The following is a 22,365-nucleotide window of genomic DNA, read 5'->3' as shown; positions in this document are numbered from 1 at the left end:
CCCGTGTTACATGCTTAACCTCCCCATGTGTAATTTCTCTTAACCTGCTGTCCCAGGAAGAGAATTTCATCTACAGGCTCTTTCTGTGTTTTTTTCCCTAGTCTGTCTTTCCCATTTCTTAGCTGTGTAACTGTTCCTTTACGCGCTCTATTTAAACGCCATCAATCTCATTTGAGCTCCTTGCTCCCGCTTCTGTTTTCTCCACCTCTCATACTGCCAGTTCTCTCTTTCTCTGTCGTTGGTGGCTACTTTCCTGAGCTTCCGAAGCCACGTGGTTCCTGCCTCTTGTTGTCAGACTTGAATTGGAAAAGGAACCATATTAACAAGCCTTTACCACTCACACACGGCGGAAGTTTATACTTTAATTCAGTGAGCTAAGAAAAGCGTGTTGTGGGTCCCCTACGAGCCATGGTGCTTGCTTCATCATGATTTGGCACCAGTCATTAGCCGCAGCTCTGCTAATGAGCCACTGAGGTCAGTTTCAATATTTACTCAAAAACATAACCATGCAGCCCACCCCTCAACTGTGTATTTATCTTGCTTTTCTGCTGTTCGTGTGATTAGCTGGGAGGAGCTCACGGCGACATCCTCCCTATAAAAGTGTAGATGGATCACTCTCTAACTCTTTCTTGCTTCACATACAAATGGCTTGAAAGGTGCAGGGAAGATGCAGGTCTAATAGACAGAATAGAAGGTCTGTGCCAGGTGGGTTTCTCTGCATTGGTGTCCCATCACAGGTCCGCAAGTGTAATGTGTGATCTTTGACTCCTGGCATTTCACAAGCAGGCGGCCAGGAAACGGTTTCAGCCTATCAACCACTGAGGAGACGCAGCCTCTGAATGAGGAATGAGGAAGCAATGAATACATCCAGCCTATCACAGGAACAGCCCTGAGTGTTCCGAATTATAAATTCTCCATGTCACTGTATGTCGTTAAGCCCAAGTAGCTCGCCGTGATCGTATAGTGGTTAGTACTCTGCGTTGTGGCCGCAGCAACCTCGGTTCGAATCCGAGTCACGGCATTGTGGTTGGCAATGTCACGGCAGTTGGGTGTTAATTTTACAGAATTAGCAAATGTACCAGTGGTTTTTGTAAAATGTCTATTAAAAACAGATCCTTTCAAATATTTAAACCATCTAACAACAAATGATTTAAACTCGCATGATTATAAGCTGTAGCTATAATGTATTTACTTACATAAATTATCGTTCTTGAACCTATTGGGGGTGGAGGGGGAGCGGAGATCACCCCCCAGGTGCAGTTGAGTGACCTGTGTTGTGGCTCTCTAGAGGGAAGGCACACATTTTGCTGTCACCGAGCCCAATCCAGACGTGTATTGGGGCCAGGTTTCAGGCAAATAGAGCAGTAAGTGCAGAGAAATGTTCACTCTCTAAAAGTGGCATTTCTAAAATAGTAAAGTTAAATCCAACCTCACCAGTAAGTAGGATTTTCAATAAATAAATAAAGCTACTCCTCTCCGATATGGAATTACCAAATTAAAAGTATAGGGGAATACACAGAGCTAACCTATGAGAGATGTAGACCTCACAGTAGTGAAAAATGAAATAGACTGTTTGGTACTTACAGGACACGCGAACCACCAAAGTACATAGCTTATTTTTTACTTACATAGCATCATGCACCTAGGACTAGCTAGGGCCTACCTTAGGTGTAAATTATATGTAATAAAAGGGGAGTTTAAGGCTTGGCAAGTAGGCTGGGACTCCCCTGGGAGACCCCTGAGTCTATGCCCAGAACCATAACTCTGCCAGTCGAGTACTTACCTAAAAGCCGATAACTCACTTTTCTTCCATAGGCTAACATTGAGTGGTTTCACTTGGAAATTCTTCTAAGTGGTGTGGAGTTTTGGAACTTTAAAATATTCATCTAAAATCAGCCGAACAACGAATTCTGATTTACTCACCTGTTATCAGGAGAGACCTCAGTGCTGCATCTTGGAGCTCGGTACTGACCCTGAAAAGTAATTTTAACCGTACTTACCAGTAACTCGAATTTCCTTCCATGGGATATCATTGCCTGCTTTTTGTTGAAAATTTTCTAAGTGTCGATTTTTTGAAACTTACAAATATTCTTTAAAAATCGTACCAACTGTGAAAACGTAATTGTTTACCTGTTTTAGATAGATGTCCCAGTACTGAGCCTAGGAGCCCAGCACTGGATTACAAAAGTAACGAGAACGTACTTTACCCGTAACTTGAATTTTCTTCCATAGGAAACCATTGACTGTTTTTCTGTGAAATTTCTTCTAAGTGTCGATTTTGCAAACATGTAAATATTCCTTAAAAATCGCCTGTATAACTTAAACGCAGTTTCTCAACTGCTTACAGGTGGTACAGTAGTGCTGGATCTAGGATCCAACACTGACCTAGAAAAAGTAACCATAATCCCACTTACCTGCTAAGTGAATTTCCTTCCATAGGATAACGTTGGTATTTTGATCAGCAAAAGTTTCTAAGTGTCAACTTTTAAAATAGCAAAATATTGCTTAAAAATCACAACAGTAACTAAAACGAATTTACTCACTTGTTTCCAAGAACTGTCCCAGGACTGAATCTAGGATCCAGTCCTGGATTTAGAAAAGTAATCCTGAAAGTAATTAATTGCATATAACTTAAAATTCCCATTGAGCTCAATGTATTATTGTGATTCAAATTGTGTTGCCTATTGCAATAAACTGTAACTATGACCTGCAAAAGTCAATTGCCTATTGCAAAGTATTTAACTAAAGCATCTCATTCTGAGAAAGTATATTTTGATACCTATTGTTGGTTCTAAAATAAAACAACAATATCTTTTGTATGCAAACCAATGGCCTAGAGTTCAGTTCTTGAGTGTGTGAGACCATTTGCTGACTGAGTGTGTTCAACAAATGTTTTACACTGTACTCTCATACTGCCTTACTGCTCGGCAAGCTACCACTTTAGAGAGTAAGGTTATATCTAACTTTAGCCTCTGCCAAACCTCTGGGGACTGGGGACTCTGTGCACACTGTACCTATTTGGGAACAGTATATACAGAGCCACTTTCTCACAGTAGTGATAAAGTGATTAGAGTCCTAAGGCCAACATAAAGATACAGCAAAACGTGAGGTGAAAAGCAAAAAGGTTGCTGGTAGGCCACCTTAAGGATGCCAGGTCTAACAAAAACTGAACTAAGGATAACATGAGTAAAACATCAGGTTTCTCTACTGCATTTGGTGAGACAAGTGGGCCTTCTTTTATCTTCCATTCAAGCAATCTTTGACAGGCCCCTTTATTATAGAGCTTTTCAAGGATTAAAGATAAGGCACTTACAAAGGAGTCCCAAATACTCAGAGATGGTTGACTTCTGTAATATGGGTCATAGACTAAAAGCAGCGCAAAAACAGAGTGCAACAGGGTCCAAAAAACTTGAGTGCCACAAGAGAGTTTGAATGCAAGCGTATCCTTTTACAGATCCAGAGATATACTCATGCAATTTTTGTTTTTAGGACAGAACGTGCATGATGAAAAAAACATTGTTTTTAAAAAGCGCATTGCAGAATATCAGTACTTTGATGTGGAAAAACTTTCAAACAAAATATTTGTAAGCAGCTTGCAGCAGGTTGTTGTGGCCGAGTGGTTAAGGCGATGGACTCGAAATCCATTGGGGTATCCCCGCGCAGGTTCGAATCCTGCCAACAACGAGAATCTTTTTATTATCGACTACAATTTCAGAAGTTAACCTTTAGTATTTCTTCCATTTCAGTTTTATAAATAGGTGGCTTATTTTTGTGTCACTATTGCCTCTCCACATATTTGTTATCGCTACCTCTTTCATGTCTTTGCTACACCTCATTCCTACTTTAGCACTGGTGTAAACGCTTCAAATTATTATACCGTTGCTCTCTCATTCATACCTGCGCATGCACTTGAAAGTTACTTTACCAATAAAAGACGCAAAGAGAGAAATAGAACAAAAGTGCTGGCTGGATTGGCAAACACACTTCATAAAACTGCATTTTCTTTTTTATTCTCCCCCGTGTTACATGCTTAACCTCCCCATGTGTAATTTCTCTTAACCTGCTGTCCCAGGAAGAGAATTTCATCTACAGGCTCTTTCTGTGTTTTTTTCCCTAGTCTGTCTTTCCCATTTCTTAGCTGTGTAACTGTTCCTTTACGCGCTCTATTTAAACGCCATCAATCTCATTTGAGCTCCTTGCTCCCGCTTCTGTTTTCTCCACCTCTCATACTGCCAGTTCTCTCTTTCTCTGTCGTTGGTGGCTACTTTCCTGAGCTTCCGAAGCCACGTGGTTCCTGCCTCTTGTTGTCAGACTTGAATTGGAAAAGGAACCATATTAACAAGCCTTTACCACTCACACACGGCGGAAGTTTATACTTTAATTCAGTGAGCTAAGAAAAGCGTGTTGTGGGTCCCCTACGAGCCATGGTGCTTGCTTCATCATGATTTGGCACCAGTCATTAGCCGCAGCTCTGCTAATGAGCCACTGAGGTCAGTTTCAATATTTACTCAAAAACATAACCATGCAGCCCACCCCTCAACTGTGTATTTATCTTGCTTTTCTGCTGTTCGTGTGATTAGCTGGGAGGAGCTCACGGCGACATCCTCCCTATAAAAGTGTAGATGGATCACTCTCTAACTCTTTCTTGCTTCACATACAAATGGCTTGAAAGGTGCAGGGAAGATGCAGGTCTAATAGACAGAATAGAAGGTCTGTGCCAGGTGGGTTTCTCTGCATTGGTGTCCCATCACAGGTCCGCAAGTGTAATGTGTGATCTTTGACTCCTGGCATTTCACAAGCAGGCGGCCAGGAAACGGTTTCAGCCTATCAACCACTGAGGAGACGCAGCCTCTGAATGAGGAATGAGGAAGCAATGAATACATCCAGCCTATCACAGGAACAGCCCTGAGTGTTCCGAATTATAAATTCTCCATGTCACTGTATGTCGTTGAGCCCAAGTAGCTCGCCGTGATCGTATAGTGGTTAGTACTCTGCGTTGTGGCCGCAGCAACCTCGGTTCGAATCCGAGTCACGGCATTGTGGTTGGCAATGTCACGGCAGTTGGGTGATAATTTTACAGAATTAGCAAATGTACCAGTGGTTTTTGTAAAATGTCTATTAAAAACAGATCCTTTCAAATATTTAAACCATCTAACAACAAATGATTTAAACTCGCATGATTATAAGCTGTAGCTATAATGTATTTACTTACATAAATTATCGTTCTTGAACCTATTGGGGGTGGAGGGGGAGCGGAGATCACCCCCCAGGTGCAGTTGAGTGACCTGTGTTGTGGCTCTCTAGAGGGAAGGCACACATTTTGCTGTCACCCAGCCCAATCCAGACGTGTATTGGGGCCAGGTTTCAGGCAAATAGAGCAGTAAGTGCAGAGAAATGTTCACTCTCTAAAAGTGGCATTTCTAAAATAGTAAAGTTAAATCCAACCTCACCAGTAAGTAGGATTTTCAATAAATAAATAAAGCTACTCCTCTCCGATATGGAATTACCAAATTAAAAGTATAGGGGAATACACAGAGCTAACCTATGAGAGGGGTAGACCTCACAGTAGTGAAAAATGAAATAGACTGTTTGGAACTTACAGGACACGCGAACCACCAAAGTACATAGCTTATTTTTTACTTACATAGCATCATGCACCTAGGACTACCTAGGGCCTACCTTAGGTGTAAATAATATGTAATAAAAGGGGAGTTTAAGGCTTGGCAAGTAGGCTGGGACTCCCCTGGGAGACCCCTGAGTCTATGCCCAGAACCATAACTCTGCCAGTCGAGTACTTACCTAAAAGCCGATAACTCACTTTTCTTCCATAGGCTAACATTGAGTGGTTTCACTTGGAAATTCTTCTAAGTGGTGTGGAGTTTTGGAACTTTAAAATATTCATCTAAAATCAGCCGAACAACGAATTCTGATTTACTCACCTGTTATCAGGAGAGACCTCAGTGCTGCATCTTGGAGCTCGGTACTGACCCTGAAAAGTAATTTTAACCGTACTTACCAGTAACTCGAATTTCCTTCCATGGGATATCATTGCCTGCTTTTTGTTGAAAATGTTCTAAGTGTCGAGTTTTGAAACTTACAAATATTCTTTAAAAATCGTACCAACTGTGAAAACGTAATTGTTTACCTGTTTTAGATAGATGTCCCAGTACTGAGCCTAGGAGCCCAGCACTGGATTACAAAAGTAACGAGAACGTACTTTACCCGTAACTTGAATTTTCTTCCATAGGAAACCATTGACTGTTTTTCTGTGAAATTTCTTCTAAGTGTCGATTTTGCAAACATGTAAATATTCCTTAAAAATCGCCTGTATAACTTAAACGCAGTTTCTCAACTGCTTACAGGTGGTACAGTAGTGCTGGATCTAGGATCCAACACTGACCTAGAAAAAGTAACCATAATCCCACTTACCTGCTAAGTGAATTTCCTTCCATAGGATAACGTTGGTATTTTGATCAGCAAAAGTTTCTAAGTGTCAACTTTTAAAATAGCAAAATATTGCTTAAAAATCACAACAGTAACTAAAACGAATTTACTCACTTGTTTCCAAGAACTGTCCCAGGACTGAATCTAGGATCCAGTCCTGGATTTAGAAAAGTAATCCTGAAAGTAATTAATTGCATATAACTTAAAATTCCCATTGAGCTCAATGTATTATTGTGATTCAAATTGTGTTGCCTATTGCAATAAACTGTAACTATGACCTGCAAAAGTCAATTGCCTATTGCAAAGTATTTAACTAAAGCATCTCATTCTGAGAAAGTATATTTTGATACCTATTGTTGGTTCTAAAATAAAACAACAATATCTTTTGTATGCAAACCAATGGCCTAGAGTTCAGTTCTTGAGTGTGTGAGACCATTTGCTGACTGAGTGTGTACAACAAATGTTTTACACTGTACTCTCATACTGCCTTACTGCTCGGCAAGCTACCACTTTAGAGAGTAAGGTTATATCTAACTTTTGCCTCTGCCAAACCTCTGGGGACTGGGGACTCTGTGCACACTGTACCTATTTGGGAACAGTATATACAGAGCCACTTTCTCACAGTAGTGATAAAGTGATTAGAGTCCTAAGGCCAACATAAAGATACAGCAAAACGTGAGGTGAAAAGCAAAAAGGTTGCTGGTAGGCCACCTTAAGGATGCCAGGTCTAACAAAAACTGAACTAAGGATAACATGAGTAAAACATCAGGTTTCTCTACTGCATTTGGTGAGACAAGTGGGCCTTCTTTTATCTTCCATTCAAGCAATCTTTGACAGACCCCTTTATTATAGAGCTTTTCAAGGATTAAAGATAAGGCACTTACAAAGGAGTCCCAAATACTCAGAGATGGTTGACTTCTGTAATATGGGTCGTAGACTAAAAGCAGCGCAAAAACAGAGTGCAACAGGGTCCAAAAAACTTGAGTGCCACAAGGGAGTTTGAATGCAAGCGTATCCTTTTACAGATCCAGAGATATACTCATGCAATTTTTGTTTTTAGGACAGAACGTGCATGATGAAAAAAACATTGTTTTTAAAAAGCGCATTGCAGAATATCAGTACTTTGATGTGGGAAAACTTCAAAACTTTCAAACAAAATATTTGTAGGCAGCTTACAGCAAGTTGTTGTGGCCGAGTGGTTAAGGCGATGGACTAGAAATCCATTGGGGTATCCCCGCGCAGGTTCGAATCCTGCCAACAACGAGAATCTTTTTATTATCGGCTACAATTTCAGAAGTTAACCTTTAGTATTTCTTCCATTTCAGTTTTATAAATAGGTGGCTTATTTTTGTGTCACTATTGCCTCTCCACATATTTGTTATCGCTACCTCTTTCATGTCTTTGCTACACCTCATTCCTACTTTAGCACTGGTGTAAACGCTTCAAATTATTATACCGTTGCTCTCTCATTCATACCTGCGCATGCACTTGAAAGTTACTTTACCAATAAAAGACGCAAAGAGAGAAATAGAACAAAAGTGCTGGCTGGATTGGCAAACACACTTCATAAAACTGCATTTTCTTTTTTATTCTCCCCCGTGTTACATGCTTAACCTCCCCATGTGTAATTTCTCTTAACCTGCTGTCCCAGGAAGAGAATTTCATGTACAGGCTCTTTCTGTGTTTTTTTCCCTAGTCTGTCTTTCCCATTTCTTAGCTGTGTAACTGTTCCTTTACGCGCTCTATTTAAACGCCATCAATCTCATTTGAGCTCCTTGCTCCCGCTTCTGTTTTCTCCACCTCTCATACTGCCAGTTCTCTCTTTCTCTGTGGTTGGTGGCTACTTTCCTGAGCTTCCGAAGCCACGTGGTTCCTGCCTCTTGTTGTCAGACTTGAATTGGAAAAGGAACTATATTAACAAGCCTTTACCACTCACACACGGCGGAAGTTTATACTTTAATTCAGTGAGCTAAGAAAAGCGTGTTGTGGGTCCCCTACGAGCCATGGTGCTTGCTTCATCATGATTTGGCACCAGTCATTAGCCGCAGCTCTGCTAATGAGCCACTGAGGTCAGTTTCAATATTTACTCAAAAACATAACCATGCAGCCCACCCCTCAACTGTGTATTTATCTTGCTTTTCTGCTGTTCGTGTGATTAGCTGGGAGGAGCTCACAGCGACATCCTCCCTATAAAAGTGTAGATGGATCACTCTCTAACTCTTTCTTGCTTCACATACAAATGGCTTGAAAGGTGCAGGGAAGATGCAGGTCTAATAGACAGAATAGAAGGTCTGTGCCAGGTGGGTTTCTCTGCATTGGTGTCCCATCACAGGTCCGCAAGTGTAATGTGTGATCTTTGACTCCTGGCATTTCACAAGCAGGCGGCCAGGAAACGGTTTCAGCCTATCAACCACTGAGGAGACGCAGCCTTTGAATGAGGAATGAGGAAGCAATGAATACATCCAGCCTATCACAGGAACAGCCCTGAGTGTTCCGAATTATAAATTCTCCATGTCACTGTATGTCGTTGAGCCCAAGTAGCTCGCCGTGATCGTATAGTGGTTAGTACTCTGCGTTGTGGCCGCAGCAACCTCGGTTCGAATCCGAGTCACGGCATTGTGGTTGGCAATGTCACGGCAGTTGGGTGTTAAATTTACAGAATTAGCAAATGTACCAGTGGTTTTTGTAAAATGTCTATTAAAAACAGATCCTTTCAAATATTTAAACCATCTAACAACAAATGATTTAAACTCGCATGATTATAAGCTGTAGCTATAATGTATTTACTTACATAAAGTATCGTTCTTGAACCTATTGGGGGTGGAGGGGGAGCGGAGCTCACCCCCCAAGTGCAGTTGAGTGACCTGTGTTGTGGCTCTCTAGAGGGAAGGCACAAATTTTGCTGTCACCCAGCCCAATCCAGACGTGTATTGGGGCCAGGTTTCAGGCAAATAGAGCAGTAAGTGCAGAGACATGTTCACTCTCTAAAAGTGGCATTTCTAAAATAGTAAAGTTAAATCCAACCTCACCAGTAAGTAGGATTTTCAATAAATAAATAAAGCTACTCCTCTCCGATATGGAATTACCAAATAAAAAGTATAGGGGAATACACAGAGCTAACCTATGAGAGGGGTAGACCTCACAGTAGTGAAAAATGAAATAGACTGTTTGGTACTTACAGGACACGCAAACCACCAAAGTACATATCTTATTTTTTACTTACATAGCATCATGCACCTAGGACTACCTAGGGCCTACCTTAGGTATAAATTATATGTAATAAAAGGGGAGTTTAAGGCTTGTCAAGTAGGCTGGGACTCCCCTGGGAGACCCCTAAGTCTATGCCCAGAACCATAACTCTGCCAGTCGAGTACTTACCTAAAAGCCGATAACTCACTTTTCTTCCATAGGCTAACATTGAGTGGTTTCACTTGGAAATTCTTCTATGTGGTGTGGAGTTTTGGAACTTTAAAATATTCATCTAAAATCAGCCGAACAACGAATTCTGATTTACTCACCTGTTATCAGGAGAGACCTCAGTGCTGCATCTTGGAGCTCAGTACTGACCCTGAAAAGTAATTTTAACCGTACTTACCAGTAACTCGAATTTCCTTCCATGGGATATCATTGCCTGCTTTTTGCTGAAAATTTTCTAAGTGTCGATTTTTGATACTTACAAATATTCTTTAAAAATCGTACCAACTGTGAAAACGTAATTGTTTACCTGTTTTAGATAGATGTCCCAGTACTGAGCCTAGGAGCCCAGCACTGGATTACAAAAGTAACGAGAACGTACTTTACCCGTAACTTGAATTTTCTTCCATAGGAAACCATTGACTGTTTTTCTGTGAAATTTCTTCTAAGTGTCGATTTTGCAAACATGTAAATATTCCTTAAAAATCGCCTGTATAACTTAAACGCAGTTTCTCAACTGCTTACAGGTGGTACAGTAGTGCTGGATCTAGGATCCAACACTGACCTAGAAAAAGTAACCATAACCCCACTTACCTGCTAAGTGAATTTCCTTCCATAGGATAACATTGGTAATTTGATCAGCAAAAGTTTCGAAGTGTCAACTTTTAAAATAGCAAAATATTGCTTAAAAATCACAACAGTAACTAAAACGAATTTACTCACTTGTTTCCAAGAACTGTCCCAGGACTGAATCTAGGATCCAGTCCTGGATTTAGAAAAGTAATCCTGAAAGTAATTAATTGCATATAACTTAAAATTCCCATTGAGCTCAATGTATTATTGTGATTCAAATTGTGTTGCCTATTGCAATAAACTGTAACTATGACCTGCAAAAGTCAATTGCCTATTGCAAAGTATTTAACTAAAGCATCTCATTCTGAGAAAGTATATTTTGATACCTATTGTTGGTTCTAAAATAAAACAACAATATCTTTTGTATGCAAACCAATGGCCTAGAGTTCAGTTCTTGAGTGTGTGAGACCATTTGCTGACTGAGTGTGTACAACAAATGTTTTACACTGTACTCTGATACTGCCTTACTGCTCGGCAAGCTACCACTTTAGAGAGTAAGGTTATATCTAACTTTAGCCTCTGCCAAACCTCTGGGGACTGGGGACTCTGTGCACACTGTACCTATTTGGGAACAGTATATACAGAGCCACTTTCTCACAGTAGTGATAAAGTGATTAGAGTCCTACGGCCAACATAAAGATACAGCAAAACGTGAGGTGAAAAGCAAAAAGGTTGCTGGTAGGCCACCTTAAGGATGCCAGGTCTAACAAAAACTGAACTAAGGATAACATGAGTAAAACATCAGGTTTCTCTACTGCATTTGGTGAGACAAGTGGGCCTTCTTTTATCTTCCATTCAAGCAATCTTTGACAGACCCCTTTATTATAGAGCTTTTCAAGGATTAAAGATAAGGCACTTACAAAGGAGTCCCAAATAATCAGAGATGGTTGACTTCTGTAATATGGGTCGTAGACTAAAAGCAGCACAAAAACAGAGTGCAACAGGGTCCAAAAAACTTGAGTGCCACAAGAGAGTTTGAATGCAAGCGTATCCTTTTACAGATCCAGAGATATACTCATGCAATTTTTATTTTTAGGACAGAACGTGCATGATGAAAAAAACATTGTTTTTAAAAAGCGCATTGCAGAATATCAGTACTTTGATGTGGGAAAACTTCAAAACTTTCAAACAAAATATTTGTAGGCAGCTTACAGCAAGTTGTTGTGGCCGTGTGGTTAAGGCGATGGACTAGAAATCCATTGGGGTATCCCCGCGCAGGTTCGAATCCTGCCAACAACGAGAATCTTTTTATTATCGGCTACAATTTCAGAAGTTAACCTTTAGTATTTCTTCCATTTCAGTTTTATAAATAGGTGGCTTATTTTTGTGTCACTATTGCCTCTCCACATATTTGTTATCGCTACCTCTTTCATGTCTTTGCTACACCTCATTCCTACTTTAGCACTGGTGTAAACGCTTCAAATTATTATACCGTTGCTCTCTCATTCATACCTGCGCATGCACTTGAAAGTTACTTTACCAATAAAAGACGCAAAGAGAGAAATAGAACAAAAGTGCTGGCTGGATTGGCAAACACACTTCATAAAACTGCATTTTCTTTTTTATTCTCCCCCGTGTTACATGCTTAACCTCCCCATGTGTAATTTCTCTTAACCTGCTGTCCCAGGAAGAGAATTTCATGTACAGGCTCTTTCTGTGTTTTTTTCCCTAGTCTGTCTTTCCCATTTCTTAGCTGTGTAACTGTTCCTTTACGCGCTCTATTTAAACGCCATCAATCTCATTTGAGCTCCTTGCTCCCGCTTCTGTTTTCTCCACCTCTCATACTGCCAGTTCTCTCTTTCTCTGTGGTTGGTGGCTACTTTCCTGAGCTTCCGAAGCCACGTGGTTCCTGCCTCTTGTTGTCAGACTTGAATTGGAAAAGGAACCATATTAACAAGCCTTTACCACTCACACACGGCGGAAGTTTATACTTTAATTCAGTGAGCTAAGATAAGCGTGTTGTGGGTCCCCTACGAGCCATGGTGCTTGCTTCATCATGATTTGGCACCAGTCATTAGCCGCAGCTCTGCTAATGAGCCACTGAGGTCAGTTTCAATATTTACTCAAAAACATAACCATGCAGCCCACCCCTCAACTGTGTATTTATCTTGCTTTTCTGCTGTTCGTGTGATTAGCTGGGAGGAGCTCACGGCGACATCCTCCATATAAAAGTGTAGATGGATCACTCTCTAACTCTTTCTTGCTTCACATACAAATGGCTTGAAAGGTGCAGGGAAGATGCAGGTCTAATAGACAGAATAGAAGGTCTGTGCCAGGTGGGTTTCTCTGCATTGGTGTCCCATCACAGGTCCGCAAGTGTAATGTGTGATCTTTGACTCCTGGCATTTCACAAGCAGGCGGCCAGGAAACGGTTTCAGCCTATCAACCACTGAGGAGACGCAGCCTCTGAATGAGGAATGAGGAAGCAATGAATACATCCAGCCTATCACAGGAACAGCCCTGAGTGTTCCAAATTATAAATTCTCCATGTCACTGTATGTCGTTGAGCCAGAGTAGCTCGCCGTGATCGTATAGTGGTTAGTACTCTGCGTTGTGACCGCAGCAACCTCGGTTCGAATCCGAGTCACGGCATTGTGGTTGGCAATGTCACGGCAGTTGGGTGTTAATTTTACAGAATTAGCAAATGTACCAGTGGTTTTTGTAAAATGTCTATTAAAAACAGATCCTTTCAAATATTTAAACCATCTAACAACAAATGATTTAAACTCGCATGATTATAAGCTGTAGCTATAATGTATTTACTTACATAAATTATCGTTCTTGAACCTATTGGGGGTGGAGGGGGAGCGGAGCTCACCCCCCAGGTGCAGTTGAGTGACCTGTGTTGTGGCTCTCTAGAGGGAAGGCACAAATTTTGCTGTCACCCAGCCCAATCCAGACGTGTATTGGGGCCAGGTTTCAGGCAAATAGAGCAGTAAGTGCAGAGAAATGTTCACTCTCTAAAAGTGGCATTTCTAAAATAGTAAAGTTAAATCCAACCTCACCAGTAAGTAGGATTTTCAATATATAAATAAAGCTACTCCTCTCCGATATGGAATTACCAAATTAAAAGTATAGGGGAATACACAGAGCTAACCTATGAGAGGGGTAGACCTCACAGTAGTGAAAAATGAAATAGACTGTTTGGTACTTACAGGACACGCGAACCACCAAAGTACATATCTTATTTTTTACTTACATAGCATCATGCACCTAGGACTACCTAGGGACTACCTTAGGTGTAAATTATATGTAATAAAAGGGGAGTTTAAGGCTTGGCAAGTAGGCTGGGACTCCCCTGGGAGACCCCTGAGTCTATGCCCAGAACCATAACTCTGCCAGTCGAGTACTTACCTAAAAGCCGATAACTCACTTTTCTTCCATCGGCTAACATTGAGTGGTTTCACTTGGAAATTCTTCTAAGTGGTGTGGAGTTTTGGAACTTTAAAATATTCATCTAAAATCAGCCGAACAACGAATTCTGATTTACTCACCTGTTATCAGGAGAGACCTCAGTGCTGCATCTTGGAGCTCAGTACTGACCCTGAAAAGTAATTTTAACCGTACTTACCAGTAACTCGAATTTCCTTCCATGGGATTTCATTGCCTGCTTTTTGCTGAAAATTTTCTAAGTGTCGATTTTTGAAACTTACAAATATTCTTTAAAAATCGTACCAACTGTGAAAACGTAATTGTTTACCTGTTTTAGATAGATGTCCCAGTACTGAGCCTAGGAGCCCAGCACTGGATTACAAAAGTAACGAGAACGTACTTTACCCGTAACTTGAATTTTCTTCCATAGGAAACCATTGACTGTTTTTCTGTGAAATTTCTTCTAAGTGTCGATTTTGCAAACATGTAAATATTCCTTAAAAATCACCTGTATAACTTAAACGCAGTTTCTCAACTGCTTACAGGTGGTACAGTAGTGCTGGATCTAGGATCCAACACTGACCTAGAAAACGTAACCATAACCCCACTTACCTGCTAAGTGAATTTCCTTCCATAGGATAACATTGGTAATTTGATCAGCAAAAGTTTCTAAGTGTCAACTTTTAAAATAGCAAAATATTGCTTAAAAATCACAACAGTAACTAAAACGAATTTACTCACTTGTTTCTAAGAACTGTCCCAGGACTGAATCTAGGATCCAGTCCTGGATTTAGAAAAGTAATCCTGAAAGTAATTAATTGCATATAATTTAAAATTCCCATTGAGCTCAATGTATTATTGTGATTCAAATTGTGTTGCCTATTGCAATAAACTGTAACTATGACCTGCAAAAGTCAATTGCCTATTGCAAAGTATTTAACTAAAGCATCTCATTCTGAGAAAGTATATTTTGATACCTATTGTTGGTTCTAAAATAAAACAACAATATCTTTTGTATGCAAACCAATGGCCTAGAGTTCAGTTCTTGAGTGTGTGAGACCATTTGCTGACTGAGTGTGTACAACAAATGTTTTACACTGTACTCTGATACTGCCTTACTGCTCGGCAAGCTACCACTTTAGAGAGTACGGTTATATCTAACTTTAGCCTCTGCCAAACCTCTGGGGACTGGGGACTCTGTGCACACTGTACCTATTTGGGAACAGTATATACAGAGCCACTTTCTCACAGTAGTGATAAAGTGATTAGAGTCCTACGGCCAACATAAAGATACAGCAAAACGTGAGGTGAAAAGCAAAAAGGTTGCTGGTAGGCCACCTTAAGGATGCCAGGTCTAACAAAAACTGAACTAAGGATAACATGAGTAAAACATCAGGTTTCTCTACTGCATTTGGTGAGACAAGTGGACCTTCTTTTATCTTCCATTCAAGCAATCTTTGACAGACCCCTTTATTATAGAGCTTTTCAAGGATTAAAGATAAGGCACTTACAAAGGAGTCCCAAATAATCAGAGATGGTTGACTTCTGTAATATGGGTCGTAGACTAAAAGCAGCACAAAAACAGAGTGCAACAGGGTCCAAAAAACTTGAGTGCCACAAGAGAGTTTGAATGCAAGCGTATCCTTTTACAGATCCAGAGATATACTCATGCAATTTTTATTTTTAGGACAGAACGTGCATGATGAAAAAAACATTGTTTTTAAAAAGCGCATTGCAGAATATCAGTACTTTGATGTGGGAAAACTTCAAAACTTTCAAACAAAATATTTGTAGGCAGCTTACAGCAAGTTGTTGTGGCCGAGTGGTTAAGGCGATGGACTAGAAATCCATTTGGGTATCCCCGCGCAGGTTCGAATCCTGCCAACAACGAGAATCTTTTTATTATCGGCTACAATTTCAGAAGTTAACCTTTAGTATTTCTTCCATTTCAGTTTTATAAATAGGTGGCTTATTTTTGTGTCACTATTGCCTCTCCACATATTTGTTATCGCTACCTCTTTCATGTCTTTGCTACACCTCATTCCTACTTTAGCACTGGTGTAAACGCTTCAAATTATTATACCGTTGCTCTCTCATTCATACCTGCGCATGCACTTGAAAGTTACTTTACCAATAAAAGACGCAAAGAGAGAAATAGAACAAAAGTGCTGGCTGGATTGGCAAACACACTTCATAAAACTGCATTTTCTTTTTTATTCTCCCCCGTGTTACATGCTTAACCTCCCCATGTGTAATTTCTCTTAACCTGCTGTCCCAGGAAGAGAATTTCATGTACAGGCTCTTTCTGTGTTTTTTTCCCTAGTCTGTCTTTCCCATTTCTTAGCTGTGTAACTGTTCCTTTACGCGCTCTATTTAAACGCCATCAATCTCATTTGAGCTCCTTGCTCCCGCTTCTGTTTTCTCCACCTCTCATACTGCCAGTTCTCTCTTTCTCTGTGGTTGGTGGCTACTTTCCTGAGCTTCCGAAGCCACGTGGTTCCTGCCTCTTGTTGTCAGACTTGAATTGGAAAAGGAACCATATTAACAAGCCTTTACCACTCACACACGGCGGAAGTTTATACTTTAATTCAGTGAGCTAAGAAAAGCGTGTTGTGGGTCCCCTACGAGCCATTGTGCTTGCTTCATCATGATTTGGCACCAGTCATTAGCCGCAGCTCTGCTAATGAGCCACTGATGTCAGTTTCAATATTTACTCAAAAACATAACCATGCAGCCCACCCCTCAACTGTGTATTTATCTTGCTTTTCTGCTGTTCGTGTGATTAGCTGGGAGGAGCTCACGGCGACATCCTCCCTATAAAAGTGTAGATGGATCACTCTCTAACTCTTTCTTGCTTCACATACAAATGGCTTGAAAGGTGCAGGGAAGATGCAGGTCTAATAGACAGAATAGAAGGCCTGTGCCAGGTGGGTTTCTCTGCATTGGTGTCCCATCACAGGTCCGCAAGTGTAATGTGTGATCTTTGACTCCTGGCATTTCACAAGCAGGCGGCCAGGAAACGGTTTCAGCCTATCAACCACTGAGGAGACGCAGCCTCTGAATGAGGAATGAGGAAGCAATGAATACATCCAGCCTATCACAGGAACAGCCCTGAGTGTTCCGAATTATAAATTCTCCATGTCATTGTATGTCGTTGAGCCCAAGTAGCTCGTCGTGATCGTATAGTGGTTAGTACTCTGCGTTGTGGCCGCAGCAACCTCGGTTCGAATCCGAGTCACGGCATTGTGGTTGGCAATGTCACGGCAGTTGGGTGTTAATTTTACAGAATTAGCAAATGTACCAGTGGTTTTTGTAAAATGTCTATTAAAAACAGATCCTTTCAAATATTTAAACCATCTAACAACAAATGATTTAAACTCGCATGATTATAAGCTGTAGCTATAATGTATTTACTTACATAAATTATCGTTCTTGAACCTATTGCGGGTGGAGGGGGAGCGGAGCTCACCCCCCAGGTGCAGTTGAGTGACCTGTGTTGTGGCTCTCTAGAGGGACGGCACACATTTTGCTGTCACCCAGCCCAATCCAGACGTGTATTGGGGCCAGGTTTCAGGCAAATAGAGCAGTAAGTGCAGAGACATGTTCACTCTCTAAAAGTGGCATTTCTAAAATAGTAAAGTTAAATCCAACCTCACCAGTAAGTAGGATTTTCAATAAATAAATAAAGCTGCTCCTCTCCGATATGGAATTACCAAATAAAAAGTATAGGGGAATACACAGAGCTAACCTATGAGAGGGGTAGACCTCACAGTAGTGAAAAATGAAATAGACAGTTTGGTACTTACAGGACACGCGAACCACCAAAGTACATATTTTATTTTTTACTTACATAGCATCATGCACCTAGGACTACCTTAGGTGTAAATTATATGTAATAAAAGGGGAGTTTAAGGCTTGGCAAGTAGGCTGGGACTCCCCTGGGAGACCCCTGAGTCTATGCCCAGAACCATAACTCTGCCAGTCGAGTACTTACCTAAAAGCCGATAACTCACTTTTCTTCCATCGGCTAACATTGAGTGGTTTCACTTGGAAATTCTTCTAAGTGGTGTGGAGTTTTGGAACTTTAAAATATTCATCTAAAATCAGCCGAACAACGAATTCTGATTTACTCACCTGTTATCAGGAGAGACCTCAGTGCTGCATCTTGGAGCTCGGCACTGACCCTGAAAAGTAATTTTAACCGTACTTACCAGTAACTCGAATTTCCTTCCATGGGATATCATTGCCTGCTTTTTGCTGAAAATTTTCTAAGTGTCGATCTTTGAAACTTACAAATATTCTTTAAAAATCGTACCAACTGTGAAAACTTAATTATTTACCTGTTTTAGATAGATGTCCCAGTACTGAGCCTAGGAGCCCAGCACTGGATTACAAAAGTAACGAGAACGTACTTTACCCGTAACTTGAATTTTCTTCCATAGGAAACCATTGACTGTTTTTCTGTGAAATTTCTTTTAAGTGTCGATTTTGCAAACATGTAAATATTCCTTAAAAATCGCCTGTATAACTTAAACGCAGTTTCTCAACTGCTTACAGGTGGTACAGTAGTGCTGGATCTAGGATCCAACACTGACCTAGAAAAAGTAACCATAACCCCACTTACCTGCTAAGTGAATTTCCTTCCATAGGATAACATTGGTAATTTGATCAGCAAAAGTTTCTAAGTGTCAACTTTTAAAATAGCAAAATATTGCTTAAAAATCACAACAGTAACTAAAACGAATTTACTCACTTGTTTCCAAGAACTGTCCCAGGACTGAATCTAGGATCCAGTCCTGGATTTAGAAAAGTAATCCTGAAAGTAATTAATTGCATATAACTTAAAATTCCCATTGAGCTCAATGTATTATTGTGATTCAAATTGTGTTGCCTATTGCAATAAACTGTAACTATGACCTGCAAAAGTCAATTGCCTATTGCAAAGTATTTAACTAAAGCATCTCATTCTGAGAAAGTATATTTTGATACCTATTGTTGGTTCTAAAATAAAACAACAATATCTTTTGTATGCAAACCAATGGCCTAGAGTTCAGTTCTTGAGTGTGTGAGACCATTTGCTGACTGAGTGTGTACAACAAATGTTTTACACTGTACTCTGATACTGCCTTACTGCTCGGCAAGCTACCACTTTAGAGAGTAAGGTTATATCTAACTTTAGCCTCTGTCAAACCTCTGGGGACTGGGGACTCTGTGCACACTGTACCTATTTGGGAACAGTATATACAGAGCCACTTTCTCACAGTAGTGATAAAGTGATTAGAGTCCTACGGCCTACATAAAGATACAGCAAAACGTGAGGTGAAAAGCAAAAAGGTTGCTGGTAGGCCACCTTAAGGATGCCAGGTCTAACAAAAACTGAACTAAGGATAACATGAGTAAAACATCAGGTTTCTCTACTGCATTTGGTGAGACAAGTGGGCCTTCTTTTATCTTCCATTCAAGCAATCTTTGACAGACCCCTTTATTATAGAGCTTTTCAAGGATTAAAGATAAGGCACTTACAAAGGAGTCCCAAATAATCAGAGATGGTTGACTTCTGTAATATGGGTCGTAGACTAAAAGCAGCACAAAAACAGAGTGCAACAGGGTCCAAAAAACTTGAGTGCCACAAGAGAGTTTGAATGCAAGCGTATCCTTTTACAGATCCAGAGATATACTCATGCAATTTTTATTTTTAGGACAGAACGTGCATGATGAAAAAAACATTGTTTTTAAAAAGCGCATTGCAGAATATCAGTACTTTGATGTGGGAAAACTTAAAAACTTTCAAACAAAATATTTGTAGGCAGCTTACAGCAAGTTGTTGTGGCCGAGTGGTTAAGGCGATGGACTAGAAATCCATTGGGGTATCCCCGCGCAGGTTCGAATCCTGCCAACAACGAGAATCTTTTTATTATCGGCTACAATTTCAGAAGTTAACCTTTAGTATTTCTTCCATTTCAGTTTTATAAATAGGTGGCTTATTTTTGTGTCACTATTGCCTCTCCACATATTTGTTATCGCTACCTCTTTCATGTCTTTGCTACACCTCATTCCTACTTTAGCACTGGTGTAAACGCTTCAAATTATTATACCGTTGCTCTCTCATTCATACCTGCGCATGCACTTGAAAGTTACTTTACCAATAAAAGACGCAAAGAGAGAAATAGAACAAAAGTGCTGGCTGGATTGGCAAACACACTTCATAAAACTGCATTTTCTTTTTTATTCTCCCCCGTGTTACATGCTTAACCTCCCCATGTGTAATTTCTCTTAACCTGCTGTCCCAGGAAGAGAATTTCATGTACAGGCTCTTTCTGTGTTTTTTCCCTAGTCTGTCTTTCCCATTTCTTAGCTGTGTAACTGTTCCTTTACGCGCTCTATTTAAACGCCATCAATCTCATTTGAGCTCCTTGCTCCCGCTTCTGTTTTCTCCACCTCTCATACTGCCAGTTCTCTCTTTCTCTGTGGTTGGTGGCTACTTTCCTGAGCTTCCGAAGCCACGTGGTTCCTGCCTCTTGTTGTCAGACTTGAATTGGAAAAGGAACCATATTAACAAGCCTTTACCACTCACACACGGCGGAAGTTTATACTTTAATTCAGTGAGCTAAGAAAAGCGTGTTGTGGGTCCCCTACGAGCCATTGTGCTTGCTTCATCATGATTTGGCACCAGTCATTAGCCGCAGCTCTGCTAATGAGCCACTGAGGTCAGTTTCAATATTTACTCAAAAACATAACCATACAGCCCACCCCTCAACTGTGTATTTATCTTGCTTTTCTGCTGTTCGTGTGATTAGCTGGGAGGAGCTCACGGCGACATCCTCCCTATAAAAGTGTAGATGGATCACTCTCTAACTCTTTCTTGCTTCACATACAAATGGCTTGAAAGGTGCAGGGAAGATGCAGGTCTAATAGACAGAATAGAAGGCCTGTGCCAGGTGGGTTTCTCTGCATTGGTGTCCCATCACAGGTCCGCAAGTGTAATGTGTGATCTTTGACTCCTGGCATTTCACAAGCAGGCGGCCAGGAAACGGTTTCAGCCTATCAACCACTGAGGAGACGCAGCCTCTGAATGAGGAATGAGGAAGCAATGAATACATCCAGCCTATCACAGGAACAGCCCTGAGTGTTCCGAATTATAAATTCTCCATGTCATTGTATGTCGTTGAGCCCAAGTAGCTCGCCGTGATCGTATAGTGGTTAGTACTCTGCGTTATGGCCGCAGCAACCTCGGTTCGAATCCGAGTCACGGCATTGTGGTTGGCAATGTCACGGCAGTTGGGTGTTAATTTTACAGAATTAGCAAATGTACCAGTGGTTTTTGTAAAATGTCTATTAAAAACAGATCCTTTCAAATATTTAAACCATCTAACAACAAATGATTTAAACTCGCATGATTATAAGCTGTAGCTATAATGTATTTACTTACATAAATTATCGTTCTTGAACCTATTGGGGGTGGAGGGGGAGCGGAGCTCACCCCCCAGGTGCAGTTGAGTGACCTGTGTTGTGGCTCTCTAGAGGGAAGGAACAAATTTTGCTGTCACCCAGCCCAATCCAGACGTGTATTGGGGCCAGGTTTCAGGCAAATAGAGCAGTAAGTGCAGAGAAATGTTCACTCTCTAAAAGTGGCATTTCTAAAATAGTAAAGTTAAATCCAACCTCACCAGTAAGTAGGATTTTCAATATATAAATAAAGCTACTCCTCTCCGATATGGAATTACCAAATTAAAAGTATAGGGGAATACACAGAGCTAACCTATGAGAGGGGTAGACCTCACAGTAGTGAAAAATGAAATAGACTGTTTGGTACTTACAGGACACGCGAACCACCAAAGTACATATCTTATTTTTTACTTACATAGCATCATGCACCTAGGACTACCTAGGGACTACCTTAGGTGTAAATTATATGTAATAAAAGGGGAGTTTAAGGCTTGGCAAGTAGGCTGGGACTCCCCTGGGAGACCCCTGAGTCTATGCCCAGAACCATAACTCTGCCAGTCGAGTACTTACCTAAAAGCCGATAACTCACTTTTCTTCCATCGGCTAACATTGAGTGGTTTCACTTGGAAATTCTTCTAAGTGGTGTGGAGTTTTGGAACTTTAAAATATTCATCTAAAATCAGCCGAACAACGAATTCTGATTTACTCACCTGTTATCAGGAGAGACCTCAGTGCTGCATCTTGGAGCTCAGTACTGACCCTGAAAAGTAATTTTAACCGTACTTACCAGTAACTCGAATTTCCTTCCATGGGATATCATTGCCTGCTTTTTGCTGAAAATTTTCTAAGTGTCGATTTTTGAAACTTACAAATATTCTTTAAAAATCGTACCAACTGTGAAAACGTAATTGTTTACCTGTTTTAGATAGATGTCCCAGTACTGAGCCTAGGAGCCCAGCACTGGATTACAAAAGTAACGAGAACGTACTTTACCCGTAACTTGAATTTTCTTCCATAGGAAACCATTGACTGTTTTTCTGTGAAATTTCTTCTAAG

The 22,365-nt window shown here is 40.7% G+C and overlaps 10 non-coding genes across 10 annotated transcripts; all 10 read left to right on the top strand.

The window, feature by feature from the left end:
• Window positions 1–949: 949 nt before the first annotated feature.
• Window positions 950–1,021, top strand: TRNAH-GUG (transfer RNA histidin (anticodon GUG)). The gene has a single exon. It is a non-coding gene; the product is annotated as a tRNA-His (tRNA).
• A 2,581-nt stretch (window positions 1,022–3,602) lies between these two features.
• On the top strand, window positions 3,603–3,684 carry TRNAS-CGA (transfer RNA serine (anticodon CGA)). Its single transcript has one exon. It is a non-coding gene; the product is annotated as a tRNA-Ser (tRNA).
• Window positions 3,685–4,965: 1,281 nt separating this feature from the next.
• TRNAH-GUG (transfer RNA histidin (anticodon GUG)) lies at window positions 4,966–5,037 on the top strand. Its single transcript has one exon. It is a non-coding gene; the product is annotated as a tRNA-His (tRNA).
• A 2,588-nt stretch (window positions 5,038–7,625) lies between these two features.
• On the top strand, window positions 7,626–7,707 carry TRNAS-AGA (transfer RNA serine (anticodon AGA)). The gene has a single exon. It is a non-coding gene; the product is annotated as a tRNA-Ser (tRNA).
• A 1,281-nt stretch (window positions 7,708–8,988) lies between these two features.
• On the top strand, window positions 8,989–9,060 carry TRNAH-GUG (transfer RNA histidin (anticodon GUG)). The gene has a single exon. It is a non-coding gene; the product is annotated as a tRNA-His (tRNA).
• Window positions 9,061–11,648: 2,588 nt separating this feature from the next.
• On the top strand, window positions 11,649–11,730 carry TRNAS-AGA (transfer RNA serine (anticodon AGA)). Its single transcript has one exon. It is a non-coding gene; the product is annotated as a tRNA-Ser (tRNA).
• Window positions 11,731–13,011: 1,281 nt separating this feature from the next.
• On the top strand, window positions 13,012–13,083 carry TRNAH-GUG (transfer RNA histidin (anticodon GUG)). Its single transcript has one exon. It is a non-coding gene; the product is annotated as a tRNA-His (tRNA).
• Window positions 13,084–15,671: 2,588 nt separating this feature from the next.
• On the top strand, window positions 15,672–15,753 carry TRNAS-AGA (transfer RNA serine (anticodon AGA)). Its single transcript has one exon. It is a non-coding gene; the product is annotated as a tRNA-Ser (tRNA).
• A 3,930-nt stretch (window positions 15,754–19,683) lies between these two features.
• TRNAS-AGA (transfer RNA serine (anticodon AGA)) lies at window positions 19,684–19,765 on the top strand. The gene has a single exon. It is a non-coding gene; the product is annotated as a tRNA-Ser (tRNA).
• A 1,280-nt stretch (window positions 19,766–21,045) lies between these two features.
• Window positions 21,046–21,117, top strand: TRNAH-AUG (transfer RNA histidin (anticodon AUG)). Its single transcript has one exon. It is a non-coding gene; the product is annotated as a tRNA-His (tRNA).
• The last annotated feature ends 1,248 nt before the right edge of the window (window positions 21,118–22,365 follow it).

Source organism: Triturus cristatus, chromosome 12 (assembly GCF_964204655.1).
Source record: "Triturus cristatus chromosome 12, aTriCri1.1, whole genome shotgun sequence".
NCBI lineage: Eukaryota > Metazoa > Chordata > Amphibia > Caudata > Salamandridae > Triturus > Triturus cristatus.
This window is presented reverse-complemented; position numbering and strand designations above follow the sequence as displayed.